We start from the raw sequence: 16,211 nt of genomic DNA, 5'->3' as shown, positions 1-16,211 counted from the left end.
CGAGGCCGTAAAGCACCAGAAAAACAGCTCAAGAATGTTTTATGATAGGCAGAGAGTCCCAACATGCAGGCTGAATGTTGGGCACAGCTAGATTATAGAGAGGACATGAGATTGATGGATCGCTCTCCTAGTGAGCTGGCACTCGGTGAGCGGGTTAGCCAACCTATCGCACTGCCTCATGTACAGAGATCCACTGCCAGACACACACACACACACACACACACACACACACTCACACTCAGGTCATATCTCAGTGCCTCTGGCTCTGCACACACCACCCACACACTGAAACATCAAGTCTGCTCAAAAGACCTGCTTAAACCAGCATGAATTCCATGTGAATTTAGGCTGTTCTAGCTGATGGACCAGCATGGTCATGGTGTTCACCAGCAAAACTAAATGTGTTTGGTCATGCATGGTGTTCACCAGCAAAACTAAGCTGGTAAAGCTGGTTCAACCTATGAAGTTCTTGCTGGTTGAGTTAGTTAAGAAGCCTAGTGAGGACATCAGTAAACCAGCATTGAAAACACAACATATACCTGTGACCAGCCATACTTTTTTTTTCAACTGTAATGCCTACATAGACAGCTGCCTTATGAAAAAGCATCCTGACCATCATGGAACCTCATAAGTGACTGATTTGGAACACTCAACATAGGCGCAACTCTACACACCACACAAATAGCGATCCGCGTAGGAGACTCGCAGTTGATTTCATAGAGTTTTACGTTAGCAAGTCATGTTAATGGCGTGATACTCTAATGAGCAGAAAAATACATAGCACTCACAAATATTGGATAAAATAATTAATTTCTATTTACACTGAACTATTTTTATTGACACTTTTCCGTACTCAACAAAATATATGTGTTAATTTATTCACATTTCTTTTGATTGCCTTGTTTGCCATCTTGGATTTATTTTTCACCGAGCTTGTTGCAATGCATTCTGGCACTGTCTTCTTCACGAAGGATCCATGTGATGTTGCCTTAGAATTAGGCTAAAACAAGGTAGCTTATGAGGCAGCATAATTAAGAAGTCTACCTTTTGGAACAGCCTTCCCTACTGAAAAGTCCAGCTTAAAACAGCATGAATTTCCAATAGTGCTGGTTTGGTGCTAGCCTGTGTGGTGAACCTGCATAGCCATGTTTTTCACCAGCAAAAAATTATAGTCAACTAGCATGGTCTTTCTGATAAACTGGTTAACCAAGGAAGTCTTGTTTGTTAGGCTAGTTAAGAAGCCTGGTGGGGACACCAGCACATCAGCATCCAAAACACAATGTATGCTGGTGCAGAATAATGCTGGCCTTTTCAAAAAGGTTCACATTGAGACCACGAATATGATGCTTTAAAATGCTGCCTTCGAAGGCAGCTCACAAAGTTTTGGAACAGATCAACACTACCCTTTTGTTTCTCAGGTTTCTGGTGAAGTGAGTCACACACACACAAGGGAAAGGATGCAGAGGCTCATCTGATTTTACAAGAGAAGCAATCGGAGGAGGCCAGGGTGGCACTGGGGATCAGTAACTACACGGCAAAACCTTCATCTGATCCAGCTTAACTACACAAACACACACACATAGTCTGAAATTCAGATTTCCAATCTGGATGAGAGCATCTGGCATGTAAAAAAGTGTGTGTTGATGTGGGGACGTTCACACATCTGCGATCATGAGTGTGTCAGAGTTTGTGAAGACACCACTTTGTGTGAGCAGATATATAAAGATCAATGTGTGAAGACACATTTTTCAGTCATGGTGGGGACATTCCATTGACTTCCATTGTTTTTATAGTAAGTTAATAATGCTTTCTATCCTCTAAACCTACAAACCTTTTACAATTTTAGAAATGTATAAAGACATTATTTAGTATTTTTATTTAGCTGTTTTCCTTGTGGGGACTGTTGGCAGATAACAATGTGTGTTGCACACCGAGTTGCATGTGCAGTCCTGTATGTGCACAAATTCACCCTGTGACAACACACTGCAGAGCGTCAATACACATCAGCATGTGAGCGAGAGATGTGTGAGCATCTGTTCAAGTGCGTGTGCATTGTCATCTGCGAGTGCGTGTGCGAAAAGGGCTGTGTGCAATAGAGCCTGCGTACGCACGCGTGTGTGTTTACGTGTGGCCGTGCTTCAAGATTGTGTCGAGGGTGTGTGTAATAAATGTGCCCGAGCGAGAGGGCCCGAAAGATATATCACAGGCAGAGGAGAGCAGAGAAAGTGCAGTGGGGAGGGAGGAGGGCAGAGAACGATAGATTGGTGATGAAAAAAGAGGAGCTTGTTGGGGGGGTGGTGACTGGTTTCTCCTGGGTCCTGCTATGTTTCCCATTATGTAAGCCATGGTCACCGGCAGCATGCCAGCAGGCAAAATAAAAGAGTCTCTCTGGCTTGGCATGGCTCATATTTTCCTATCCTCAGTGCGGGGTCAGAGAGGGGTCAGGCAGCTGGATGGGGCGCTGGGGGGATTGTGGGGTCTGGGCTGGCCTCCAAAACCTAAAGGCCCAGGGTTCAAGTACCAGCTGAAAGCAATCAGGGGGAAATCTGGGAGTGCCACAGCTGCTCTGTGTGGTGCTGTTCTGTGGCTCAACTCAACTCTCTGTCTTTCCCCCTCTTTCCTTTTCTCTCCTTCTCTCTATCACTCTTGATTGCCCCCCCCCCCCCCCCCCTTTCCTCCCTCACTCAGCAGACACAAAAGGCAAAAACAGCATTCTTTTAACATGAAGCTAGCGGTGTGCATATGTAGATGTGAGTGGTTTGTCTTTGTGTGTGTGAGGTCAGGGGAAAGACAAAATGGAAAACAAAAATACCACTACAATCTGCCTAAACCACAGAGAATGGTACACTGTGTATATCTGACCAGCTATTATGTTTGATGGGTTTGTGTGCTCTGTGTAAGACAGTAATAGCATTAATGTGTTCTTATGACTTTCTGATGGGCTGCAGAAAGCATGCACTGCTGTGTATCTTATTATCAAAATGTATATGTCTGGTTGCTTGTGATGACTGAATTGAAAAGCAGAGGCTCAAAACAATGCTAATACCCCATCTACACTGAAAGTGAATGACTCTTTGTAAAAATGAGAATGCTTTCATTATGCACACCAATCATTCATTCATTCACATGCACACCAATACGCTGCAGACTAACAAAATAAGCTTATTCAAAAAAATCAAACAGCATAAGAAAAGACACAAGACTTGAAATCATTGGGTTATTCTCTGTTTTTGACGTCAAAGCGCAAACAGGCATGCACACAACATTTGTGCACACTGGATAAACCATGAAGAACACTGGTAAAGGTATTTACATGCAGAGCGAAATTGGGATAATGGGCAAATAGCTACATGTGTCGATCGGCATATGTTAACACAATTTATGACTTTGCTCCAATAAAAGAAAACCATTTAAGGTGTTAAACTTAAACTATAACCAGTGTAAGAACGTGCACGTTAACTCACTCACCATAATTGCACAATGTCATTATAAAGGGGCGTTCAAACTGGCAACAATTTGCAGTGACGAAGTGACCGGAGGTCATTCATTTTTAATGTGAGTTTTAATGAAAGATTTGAGGTGACATGAAACCACTGGTAACACAACAAAAGGCAGTTCAACTTTATGCAAATACACAGTGATGACCAATGGGAATGCAGACAGACAAACTTACACGATCTTTCACCTGATACAGTTGGATACTGCAGTCGAGCAGGAACACATAGTTGCAAGCAACAATACAACGACTTGCCGACCTCCAGCGAATAAATTGCTATATGCACCCCTTAACAGAAGCATCCTATTTGTCACATTTCTTGCTTGCAGAATATACACTGTGTACAGAAACATTCATGCTGATAGCAGTTTGCAGTGACAAAACTGAAATCATAAATTTTCAATGAGGGTTGGCCAATTGAGGCGACATCGTTGGCGATGCAACAAATACAGCAGCGCTTAACTGTACGCAAAATGCAGCAATGCAATGGAGTGACTACCAATGGTGCTCCCTGTGGAGATATGGTCAGATACTGCAGCAAAGCAGAAATGTTTACCACCACCTAACGTTCCAATAACTTTTGCTAACGTTATGAAAAGGTTAGGAAACAACCTATTTGAAAATATAATTATGGAACATCCTTATCATGTTATAAGTGTTCGATAAAAGTTCTCACAATGTTAGAAGAACACATTCTTAGTACAGCACTGGTTGCACATCCTTTAAACCAGATTTTTGTGCTGACTTTTTTGAGAGTGAAAAGCAATAATTAATTTGTCAGATTACATTTTCAGGAAAACAATGTTCTACTCGCGTTAAGAAAACATTTATACTGTTCCTACAACTTCAATGTAACTTTTGGAAAATGTTGCAAGAACAAATTTATTAGCTGGGTAGCAACAAACTTTACAGTGACCACGTTTACATGCATGTAAGGAAATGGTTTATTCCAGGGTTTTATCAGAAAGCAGCATTCTGGGGGGCCTGGGTAGCTCAGTGGTAAAATATGCTGGCTACCACCCCTGGAGTTCGCTAGCTCGCTAGTTTGAACCCCAGGGTGTGCTGAGTGACTCCAGCCAGGTCTCCTAATCAACCAAATTGGCCCGTTTGCTAGGGAGGGTAGAGTCACACGGGGCAAACTCCTCGTGGTCGCTATAATGTGGTTTGTTCTCGGTGGGGTGTGTGGTGAGTTGTGCGTGGATGCCGCGGTGGATGGTGTGAAGCCTCAACACGCGCTATGTCTCTGTGGCAACACGCTCAACAAGCCATGTGATAAGATGCACGGGTTGACGGTCTCAGACGTGGAGGCAACTGGGATTCGTCCTCCGCCACCCGGAATGAGGCGAATCACTACGCAACCATGAGGACTTAAAAGCACATTGGGAACTGGGCATTCCAAATTGGGAGAAAAAGGGGAAAAATCCCCCCCCCCCCAAAAAAAAAAAAAAAAAAAGAAAGAAAGCAGTGTTCTGAAATGTCATGTAAACAAAAATGCTGATTTCCTTAAACCATTTAAAGGATTAAGAGAAAGTCCATGTAAACACATAAGCGCCATTCTGATGGGTGTTTGAAGAGTGTGCATGCGTGGAACAGACTGGGATAACAAACATCATAGGATAGAGCCCAACAACACGTCAACACAATGGAAAGAATTCAAAATTTCTGGGAGTACAGAGGGAAAAATCACATGTACTATAAACTATACCCATTTATATACACAAATGTAAAATAGCGACGGTCCCTATGACTCCCTAATGTCTGCGTATGCGCTCGCACGTTGGGGAAATCCCAGAGTTTTGTGTAAGAGGGAAACCCCTTCCACTGTGTCGCAATACAGCTGCAAGTCGCGATAGTAAGTTAAGGAAACAAACACAGCAACAACTCTGGAATATATGAAAATAAAGTGAATCAACAGACAATAAAATTGTGAAGCTTTCCTCAGATCGCATGTTTGTTATTGAAAATTACGTTGCCGCGGAGAAAGCTTCTTACTTATGAAGCCGCATGTACCCGGGAGTAAAGAGTACACCGCTTATACTGTGCATGTAAATGGGAATGCTGTTTTATTGCAATAACCTGCTTTCTCGCAATAAGCCGATTTCTGGTGTCCATGTAAATGTCACTGACTGGATGACCTCAAGCAAATCACATTAAGTGCATTTACATGCACAATCTTACACCAATTATGCTTAATAAGCCGACAACATGTTTGGTCATGCAAAAGCCTTAAACAGATCTCCTTTATTGGGGTAAGATCATGAACAGTTTAAACAAAAACAATCAGCAAAATTAAATGCCCATTAAACTGATTTTGCTCTGCATGTAAACACCTTCACCAGCGTATTTACCGGCCTATCCAATGTGCACAAATGTTGTGCACATGTCTGTTTAAGTTTTGATGACAAAAGCAGAGATTAATCTGATTATTTTAAGCCTCATGTAAACTAGCTTTTTGCATTGTTGGATTTTTTGAACACACTCACTGACAGTAATTTGCAGCATTCGTTTTCAAAAAGAGTTGTTGATTTGAGGTGACATGAGCATCATAGACTGTAGGCAACACAACAAATCTGAATAAAGTTCAACTTGCAAACAGACACCCAACGCAAAGCTGCGACTTCTGGTGGAAATGCAGTCAGTAAAGCTTGTGTGATCGGCCACATTTAACAGGAGAGTAGGAATGCCTACTGTATTAACAAACAGTACAGTGACTGAGTGACCTCCCACGATTTAACCGCTGTCAGTATGAACAGTACGTTGTGAGTTGTGAGCCTTCTACTTAGTCTGACTAAGCATTTACTCAGACGTGACCTCTCTGCTGGACAACTGGGGTCAATTACATTTACATTTAAAACACTCACACACACTTCCATAGCACCTTTCACTCATCATTAACAAACTCTCAGTGCACAAGGGTTGACAGTGGCTGATGTGTAAACCCGGATGCCATGACCTCTAAAAAAGCGCAGCACCGTTAATCCCACTTTAAGAAAGGAGTGCTGTGATCCCACATGTAAAGTGACCACAACAGTGCTCCAGAGGGGGGTGGAGGGAGAGTGAAAGTGTGTGTGCCCTGACAGAGTTCACGTGTAATGAATCCCGCTGCGTACCCATGTAGCAATTTAGTGGAGACGCAGGGTCGAGTGAGCAGCCAGGCAGATGGCATCTCCTAACATATTACATGGAAAGACAGAGAGAGAAAGAAACAGAAATCAGTGGTCTTCTTTAACTCAAGCCCAACACTGTTCTATATAATCACTGTTATCCATAATCGAGAAAAACTGGACACCCACAAACACAATAAACAATACTAATTAGACAGTTAGGTGGAACTCACAGTTCACATGCACACATCAGTTTGACAGGACTGAACACACATGTACTGGGGCTGTGCACACACTCAGAAAACACTATGCACCACTGTATACGATTAACACAAAATATAAACTACACAGAAATGCCTACAAAAATCACTCATACAAACAAACAATTTTACAGTTTAATTATTTAGAAACATCTGTTAACATCTGGGGCCTTATTTATAAAACTAACATACTGTACGATCAGATCTGATCCTGAATTCCATAGAAACGAATGTCAAAATGTTCTTAAATGTATGGCAGTAAGTAAAAACATGCATACAAACTTTTTATTTTGCATGTGAAATGAATGACTGACTTAATGAACAAATTATCTGCATTTATCTGGATGAATTTAGGATTGTTTTTTTTTTTTTTTGTGAAAACATTATGGAAATTATGGTACGTTCACATCAGGATGATTCTGTGCTTGCCTTTAAAAATGACACCCCTGATGTCTCGTCAAAGGGATGGTTGCTCACATTAACTCACATTAAAATAATACATTTTGAAAGCATCAATACTGAAAATGTGATACCTGAAAACTCTTTTGTACTTAGATTGTATTAGCAATATAATATTCACAAGTATTATTCATAATTTGAGTATTACATTTTTGGGTTTGTGCTTAGTAAGGAAGTCTACAGAGCCAGGGAGGACAGGGAGGGAATTTAAATAGTTTTGCATTACCTCACCTTTGATTTACCATGTTTTTCTACTCCATATTTTAACCATATTTGTGGTAAAACCATAATAATACAGAAAACCAAAGCTATGGCAATAAAGATGGTTAGTTTCACTGAAGTAACACCATAGTTAATTTGTGGTACAAATATGTTAAAACTATGGTTTCCAACCAAAACATGCCCTTACAAAAATTAACCATGGTTACACTATAGTAAAGCTGTAGTATGTAACAATTTTTTAAGAACCATGTAAAAAATAAAAAAAATTATAATAATTCCTTACATTTATATAGCGCATTTCTAGGCACTCAAAGCACTTTACATAGTATAGGGGGACTCTTCTCAACCACCACCAGTATGCAGCGTCCATTTGGATGATGCAACAGCAGCCATAGTGCGCCAGTACGCTCATCACACACCAGCTATTGGTGGAGAAGAGAGAGTAGAGTGATACAGCCAATTAATTGATGGGGATTATTAGGAGGCCATGATTGAGAAGGGCCTTTAGGGGAAATTTGGCCAGGACACCAGGGTTACACCCCTACCCTTTACAAGAAGTGTCCTGGGATTTTTTAATGACCACAGACAGTCAGGACCTCAGTTTAACATCTCATCCAAAAGACAGTGCCTTTTTTACAGTATAATGTCCCCATCACTATACTAGGGCATTAGGGCCCACACAGACCACAGGGTGAGCACCCCCTGCTGGCCTCCCTAATACCTCTTCCAGCAGCAACCTTAGTTTTCCCCAGGTCTCCCATCCAGGTATTGCCACACTCAACCCTGCTTAGCCATAATGGGCAACCGGCAAGAGCTGCAGGGTGATATGGTTGCTAGAGGACACATGATACTTGTACCACAAACTAACCACGTTTTTTTCCAGAATGATTTTTATTTTTATTACCATAGTTTTGGTTTTTCCTGTATTATTATTATGGTTTTACCACAAATATGGTTAAAATATGGAGTAGAAAAACCATGGTAAATTTTGATGCAGAGGGAACCCAAAATAATTGCAAGGGAACACCAAACTTTTAGTAAGGGAACACAAAATGACTTCTGAAAATAAATTCCTTGTCCTCTAAGGCACTCCATATATATCAGATGTTAAGGGGTATTGTTTTGCCACCAAGACACTATGATTTTTCAGTGAGGTGGTGTGTATACTGGAGTCTGCGTGTGTGTGTTTGTGTAAGGTTAGTTTGGGGTGGTGTTCTAGCTATGTCTATGAGTGTATGTAGTTTGGACAGGTTGGTTTCTGAGCATCTGATGTGGCTAAGAACAAGGAGAGAAGAATGTAGTTTGAAGTTTCACTAATCCACCAGATATCCACAAGAGCAGACCACTTACTGTTTAATGTTACAGACACACACTATGTGGATTCACCTCTGTAACAACAAAGTTGATTTGATTTATGAAATTTAAAGTCTTTTAAAAAGCGTAAAAACTATGTGACACTAACAAAATATTGGTCTGTTTGTTTAAAGCTTCCCAACCAGCCCGACATAGCAACAATGGCTCAACAAGTGGGATGAGTTTTGGGTGGCTCTATCTGTTTGTCCAACCAGTGGCAGACAGTTTCAGGAAACCTGTTTGAATAAAAGTTTTTTTCTTTTTACAATAGACTCTGACATTTTACACTTTACCTTTAAAGGAATAGTTCACCCAAAAATGAAAATTCTCTCATCATTTACTCACACTCATGCCATCCCAGATGTGTATGACTTTCTTCTGCAGAACACAAATTAAGATTTTTAGAAGAATATTTCAGCTCTGTAGGTCCATACAATGCAAGTGAATGGGTGACAACATTCTGACACTCCAAAAATCACATAAAGGCACCATAAAAGCAATCCATAAGACTCCAATGGTTAAATCCATACCTTCTGAGGTGATATTATAGGTGTGGGTGAGTAACAGATCAATATTGAAGTACATTTTTGCTTGAAATTCTTCTTCCTGCATGAAGAATCACCAAAAACACAAGAAGAAGAATGTGAAAGTTAATGTGCAGCCTGACTGAGCAGGGAGGAGAATTTATAGTAAAAATTGATTTGATCTGTTACTCACCCACACCAAACAAGTTACTTCAGGAGACATTGATTTAACCACTGGAGTCATATGGGTTACTTTTAAACTGACTTTTGTGATTTTTGGAGCTCCAAACTTTGGCACCCATTCACTTACATTGTATGGACCTACAGAGCTAAGATATTCTTTTTAAAATCTTCATTTGTGTTCTGCTGGAGAAAGAAAGTCTCACACATCTGGGATGGCATGAAGGTGAGTAATTGATGAGAAAATTACAATTTTTGGGTGAACTATTCCTTTAAGGAAGTAAATGGGGTAAATTTTGATGTCATGTTGATTTTAAGTTGTGGTGGTGTTGTTGTTTGTACCTTTCATGCTATCACAGAAAGCAGATTTTCACTGTCTCTTACTGTAAACTTTGATTTGAAAACTCTGCCAGTTGACTTTTTACCGGTTTCACTCTCTTTCTAGAGCGAGGAAAGGAGAGGACTAGTGTGAGAAGATAGGAGAAAGAGAGAGACAGAGACAGGGAGAGAGAGAGAGAGAGAGAGAGAGAGAGAGAGAGAGAGAGAGAGAGAATGGAACAATATGCTAGTTATCTGGAGGATGAGTGAGTGGGGTAGAGAAAACAAAGGAAGTCATATAGACAGAGCCAGAGAGAAGCAGACACAAAGGGCTGAGGTGACACACACATACACGCTGTCTGAGGGTCTGTACTCCCTGTATATCTGCATGTGTGTGTGAACATGTCAGGCTGGCAACAATGCGGGCTAGGCTGCAGCAGGAAGTGTGTTGGGGATAAGGCAGCCATGTGGCAGGATGTTATGGATTTCTAATTAGAGCAATTCATCTGTTAGCGAGGCTATGCTTTCACTGCAGCTTTTACTGGCTGCCCTTGTCTCCTAAACACATACACACTGACCACAGACCCTAGACACTGACCACACACTCTACAGCTGCTGTTACAACCACATCACTGTGCAAATTATACAACTTTCAGGAGGATAAAATGTTCGAAAGGAATTTCTATAGAAAATATTTGGGTGCAATAATTACGATCATCACATGCAACCCTTTGTCCTTAGTGGCACTGGCAAGTAAGCCAAATGTCAGCTAACTTCAAGACTTTCCCAATGTAATCAAAATGAAGTTTTCTGGCTTTTAGTCCATGCCTGTATTAGCTTTGAAGCTATCTAGTGTACTCCTAAACTTTGACAAAACTTACTTTTAACAGATATATGCTTTTACAATTTAGTCTAGTTTTTCTTCCAGGAAAACTGACAAGAAATATTGATGACTCTTCCTGCACTATACAGATTTTTGTCAAATCAAATGCGCTCTAGAATGAGAAAGTCTCTCTCCTGAACAGCACCTACCATGACCATAAAGAAGCAAATTATGATTTAAGGCTGTGACGTAACTAAAGACTATACTGGATATTTAAAAATAGGGAGGAGCCCTTTGATGTATCCTATCCAAATTTCAGATTTCAATACAAAATAAATCAACACAATGCACTTGTCAAGCCTTTTCATGGAGCCTTTAAATAACATAATAATTCAATAATGACAGAATTTATGTTTTGTCAATGTATCGTGAAATAATGATCCTGACGGAAAGTACTCGAGCCCCCTTTTTACCAGCATGTCTTGCACTCACTGACTTTGTTTGCAAAGGCAGAAAATTATCTGATTTTTTGGCCTATCTAACTCATATCCATTTAGGTTTTTGTAGTCTGAACAAGACAAAAAAATTTGGATTTTTCCAAACCGAAATTATAGGTGGTTTGAAATCTGATTGATTTCTGATTTTTCTTAATGCATCTAAGTCTGAACGGTCAGATCTGATTTTTATATGCTTTTCATAATTCGTTGTGCGCAACGGGTTGTTTTGTCGAGAAGACGTACTGCTTCACAGGGCACTTCGAAGGGAAAACAATAATGATGGTCATGCTGTAGGATCATAAGAAAAAACTTTCAATAAAAAAATTACTTAAAAAGGGAATTCAAAATGACCCATTTTATTAAACCTTTCATCCCTCCGACAGTGGAAGGTTAAGTCTATGAGGGGAATTGTGCATTGGGATGATCACTTCTGAATGGAACGCAACTTTGTGTTAATTATGTTACAGGGCAGCCAAAGTAGTGCAAACTTCTATGATAATACAGGCATTGGCTTTAACCACCCAAAGAGATGCGCTAAAGTGCAGTAACACACACCAGCTGCGAGTTACCACAATGTGATAAGGTATTGAATGACTCAATCGAATACTGGACGCTTGAGCATTTTGAACGCTTCAATACAGGACGGGGGTCTTCTTCAAGAGTTTCACTGTCTGGCTCTTTTATACTTCAATATGGTACATTTTGCTAGTCGCTAAAATACAGGACAACATACATCCTGTATGGGATAAAATACGGGACAGATCAGCCTAAACAGGAAAGTTGTAAACCTTAGCAGCAATAAACATTGCATTTGCCACCTCTCCTGTTTTTTAAGCCGCTGTCTGTGACGAATGTAATATCTGAATGCTGCCCTCATGAAAAACATCTATTGCTAAACTCTCATGCATGGTGAACATACACAACTTTGCATTGTTACTATGATGACTAATGTGGATTCGCTAGCAAAAGTGACTGCTGTCCACATTTAACCTGCAGTTTGAACAGTCAGTCTAAAAAAATCGTATTTGAGAAAAAAATCTGATTTTTCTTGCAGTGTGAACAAAGCCACTGTGATCATTACACATGTACATGTAAGCTTATTCAGCTTGGTGTATTTGTGCAGTTTTTTTGTTTCTCTTGTTCTAGAACACTACTTTTGAGGTAAACATACTCTGACAGGTATTGTTTGTCACACACATTGTGTTCTCATTCATCCGATGCTTCTATGGCATTTTAATCAAACGCCATGTTGTTGGAACCCAAAGTAGTGAATGTGTTAGCTGCAATAATTCACTTATCGATCAATGTCATGCACTGATTTCATTACAACTCTCTCTCTTGCTTTCTGGAGTTGGCCGAGGAGCTTCCATTACAAAACACTCTCTTCATTCCGCCAAGTAGCATGCCAAGCTATTGCATTACATCCAGGATACTGCACTACTCTAGACAATCATATCAAACAAATAAACAATTGATTTTGTGTGTGTGTGTGATTTAATACAAAGAAATGTGTGCGCGCACACTTACACATGCACCAAGTATGGGTTATGTACATACTGTGGCCCCAAAAAGTTTGGATACTTAAAATTGTATATGAATGACATTGCATTAGATAACAAAATATCAAACCAAGTGATATTTATTTTAAAGAAAGATAGCTCTAGCACACTTTTCAAACAAAACATTTAACAAGAAACTAGTGTTTGGAGAGACTTTCTGAGTCATACGAACATGTCTATAGTTAATGTGCTTAACTACACCTGTGGTAACTTTGCTAGGACACCCGTGAACTTGAGGGGAACTTTTTTCAAACATCCATTAAAACTGACCTTGTACCAGTTGTTTTAAAGTTACAAAAATGAGGGGGGGAAAAGTTACATTAGTTCTGAGAAAAGGTCTAGCATCATTTGTTTGCAGAGGCCACTTGGTTTTCTATTTTTGTTATCTTATACAATGAAATTCATTCATATTCAAGTGTGGCTTAAAGGAATATTCCAGGTTCAATACAGGCAAGCTTAATTGACAGCGTTTGTGGTTGCAGTGATGCACTAACAATGCAAGTAAATGGTGTCAATCCGTAAACTTTAAAATACTCTCTGTTTCAAAAGTATAGCCATGCTATATGCGCAAATATGCATGTTAACATGATTTTGGTGTTATCAAATCACTGACTAACCTTTTCTGTGTACATTTATTTGACACATTTTACAACTTTGTTGCCATGACGACATTGCCGTTAACCCTAAAACGACTGTAAAAGTGTCAATTTAAACAAGTTTACAGCTCAAATAATACACAGATTTTAAAAGAAGAATGAATGTAAGTGCTTCAATAAAATTATAAGCAGCAAATTTCTGCTTTTAAACACAGAAATTTGGCCCCATTCACTTCCATTGTAAGTGCCTCACTGTAACCTCGATTTTTGCTTTTTTGTTTTTTGTTTTAAAGAAAGGATGGACAAGTCCAATAATTTTTTGTGGTAGTTAACATTATTCCACAAATTCTGTTTATTGAGCTTGTTTTGACCCAGAATATTTCTTTAACCCTCTGGGGTCGACGGACACGCCGTCCTGCTGGTTTTTTCCCTCATAACAGTGGAAACGACTTAAAATACTCCATCATTTTTGGGCATACAGATAAGTGTAAGACATCATTAGAGACTATAAAGGGTCTACTTTTATTTGTGTACACTCACAATAACAACAAAACATTGTGCTTATGTAAAATAAAGAAAATAAACAGGGTGCACTTTCAGCCATCTCCGTCTCCGCGAGCATCTTTCTGAAACACGTCACAAAAATGAACTGAAACTCCACGAATTTTTATCACACTAACATGAAACATATGTCTAAAGAAAGCTTATAAAGTCTACTTTTAAATAAAACAATTCAAATTTAAAACAAATATTCTCCTGCAATGTAATCTGTATGAAACTAAGCGATGTACAGTTTGTCCTGGCTCAGCTAATTATCGCTAATGGGATCCCACCCACCAGCAGAGCGCGCTATTTATATGGTAATGTGCTGAAGCGATCAATGCAAATGGTAAACGCCCCCACAACAATGCCTTAAAAAACATCAAGTTCATTCACTTTTCTGCGCATTTGGAAGATGGCACGCTACAAAAGTGAGGAAGCTCTACAGATGGTCCTGGATAGTGACGAAGAGTTCACATTTTCCTCAGAAGAAGAGCGGGACTCCGATGAACGTTTGCATTTTGAAGAGCGACTTGATCCAGCCGAGGATACAATTTCGGATGAGTAAGTCATTTAGTTTTACTTACATTAGTTGACATGCTATTTTATATAAACATGTACATATTTTACTAGTTGGACTATTTCCAGACTTGCCAGCCAGTATTCAGAGTATTGAAATTTGAAATATGTCCTAATAGGCAAGTTTTAGTTACATTTAAATGTTTTGGCTAAAGCAGGTATTTAAATTGTATGCTGTATGATATAAATATGATATGTAATATGATATAAAAATAATATGAATGTTTAGACTATATTTTATCTAGTGTTTATGCTGCCTCATTATCATCAATGAAGCTTGTGCTTGCAAATATCTGTTCGGGTGTAAATGTGTAAAATGTGCTGTAAATATGTCCATATTAGAAAATCAGCATATTAGAATGATTTCTGAATGATCATGTGACACTGAAGACTGCAGTAATGATGCTGAAAATTCAGCTTTGATCACAGGAATAAATTGCATTTGACAATATATTCAAATAGAAATGTTATTTTAAATTGTAAAAATATTTCACAATATCACTGTTTTTGCTGTATTTTGGATCAAACAAATGCAGCCTTGGTGAGCAGAAGAGACTTCTTTTAAAAACATTAAAAAATCTTACCGATCTAAAACTTTTAAACGATAGTGTAGGTCTAAAATTTTTAGTTAAGTTTTTATGTAAAGAAAATGTTTAGTCAGATTACTTTTAACTTAAACTTGATTTTGTGAATAAGCTACAAACAATACATTCAATCATTAAGTCTCCTCACATTCATTCTCTCTCAGGGGAGGGGTCTTTGTCTCAGGTGTGAATCACATCAGTATTCATGATCATCCATGCCTCCTCGCATATGGCCTTTCTAACACTAAAAGTGTCTTACAAAAGTTAAATGACTATATTGTTTTGTATGAATGAGTGATCAGGATGGTTTTCACATCATTTTTGTATCAAAAACTCTAGGCTACAAGATCCAGTTTTCAAAAGTCTTGTGAACAAATGTTTAGTATGTGATATATGGCCTTATTTCAGTGACTAACAATTTTTGTTTTTTCAAAAACCACGCATAAACGTTATTTTCTCAAAAACACAAACATGTACATACATGTTGTTCACATGTTATTGTAGCCCAGTTTGTGCTGAATACAGTTCCCTATCTGTCACTCACTCGATGTTGGTGTCAATGTAGTGACACTAGGGGTCACTCTTGGGAGCCCGAGACACCTCTGGTCTTTGATAAAAGGCCAATGAAAATTGGCGAGTGGTATTTGCATGGCACTCCCCCGGACATACGGGTATAAAAGGAGCTGGTATGCAACCACTCATTCAGATTTTCTCTTCGGAGCCGAACGGTCATGCTCATTGAGCTGAATACTACTGTTCATTCACCTCTGCTGGATCTGACGGCGCATTTCAGCGGCTTCTCCCTCCTCTGCACTGGTGCACTGCAGAGAATGCCCCTGGGCGCTTCGGCAGAAAAACTAGAGAGTATATTTTCTGAAAGAGCATTTTTTCCCTCTAAAAGAGTATATATTTCTCTAAAAGAGCGCACACACGGAACGTCTTTTTAAAGACGCGTCTTTTTAAAGATGCTTTTCCGATTGTGTGTTATTCCTGGTTGTGCTCGTTATCTCTCGCCTTCTAACGGTCACGATCACTGTCTTTCGTATCTGGGCACTGCTCACGCGGAGACAGCGTTCGTGGATGGTCATGTTCTCATTGTGAGAATACGTCCATGGCA

General features: G+C 39.5%; 1 long non-coding RNA gene across 1 annotated transcript in view; it reads right to left on the bottom strand.

Moving 5' to 3' along the window:
• Positions 1–16,211, bottom strand: part of LOC127430297 (uncharacterized) — a 78,698-nt gene that overhangs the window by 51,149 nt on the left and 11,338 nt on the right. The window contains exon 2 of the long non-coding RNA XR_007895432.1: positions 6,607–6,665. This is a non-coding gene — a long non-coding RNA (uncharacterized LOC127430297). The remainder of the gene's footprint in view (positions 1–6,606; positions 6,666–16,211) is intronic.

The sequence above is a fragment of the Myxocyprinus asiaticus genome, chromosome 39 (genome assembly GCF_019703515.2).
Source record: "Myxocyprinus asiaticus isolate MX2 ecotype Aquarium Trade chromosome 39, UBuf_Myxa_2, whole genome shotgun sequence".
Lineage (NCBI taxonomy): Eukaryota > Metazoa > Chordata > Actinopteri > Cypriniformes > Catostomidae > Myxocyprinus > Myxocyprinus asiaticus.
Note: the sequence above shows the minus strand (reverse complement) of the source record. Positions and strands in the feature narration are given on the sequence as shown.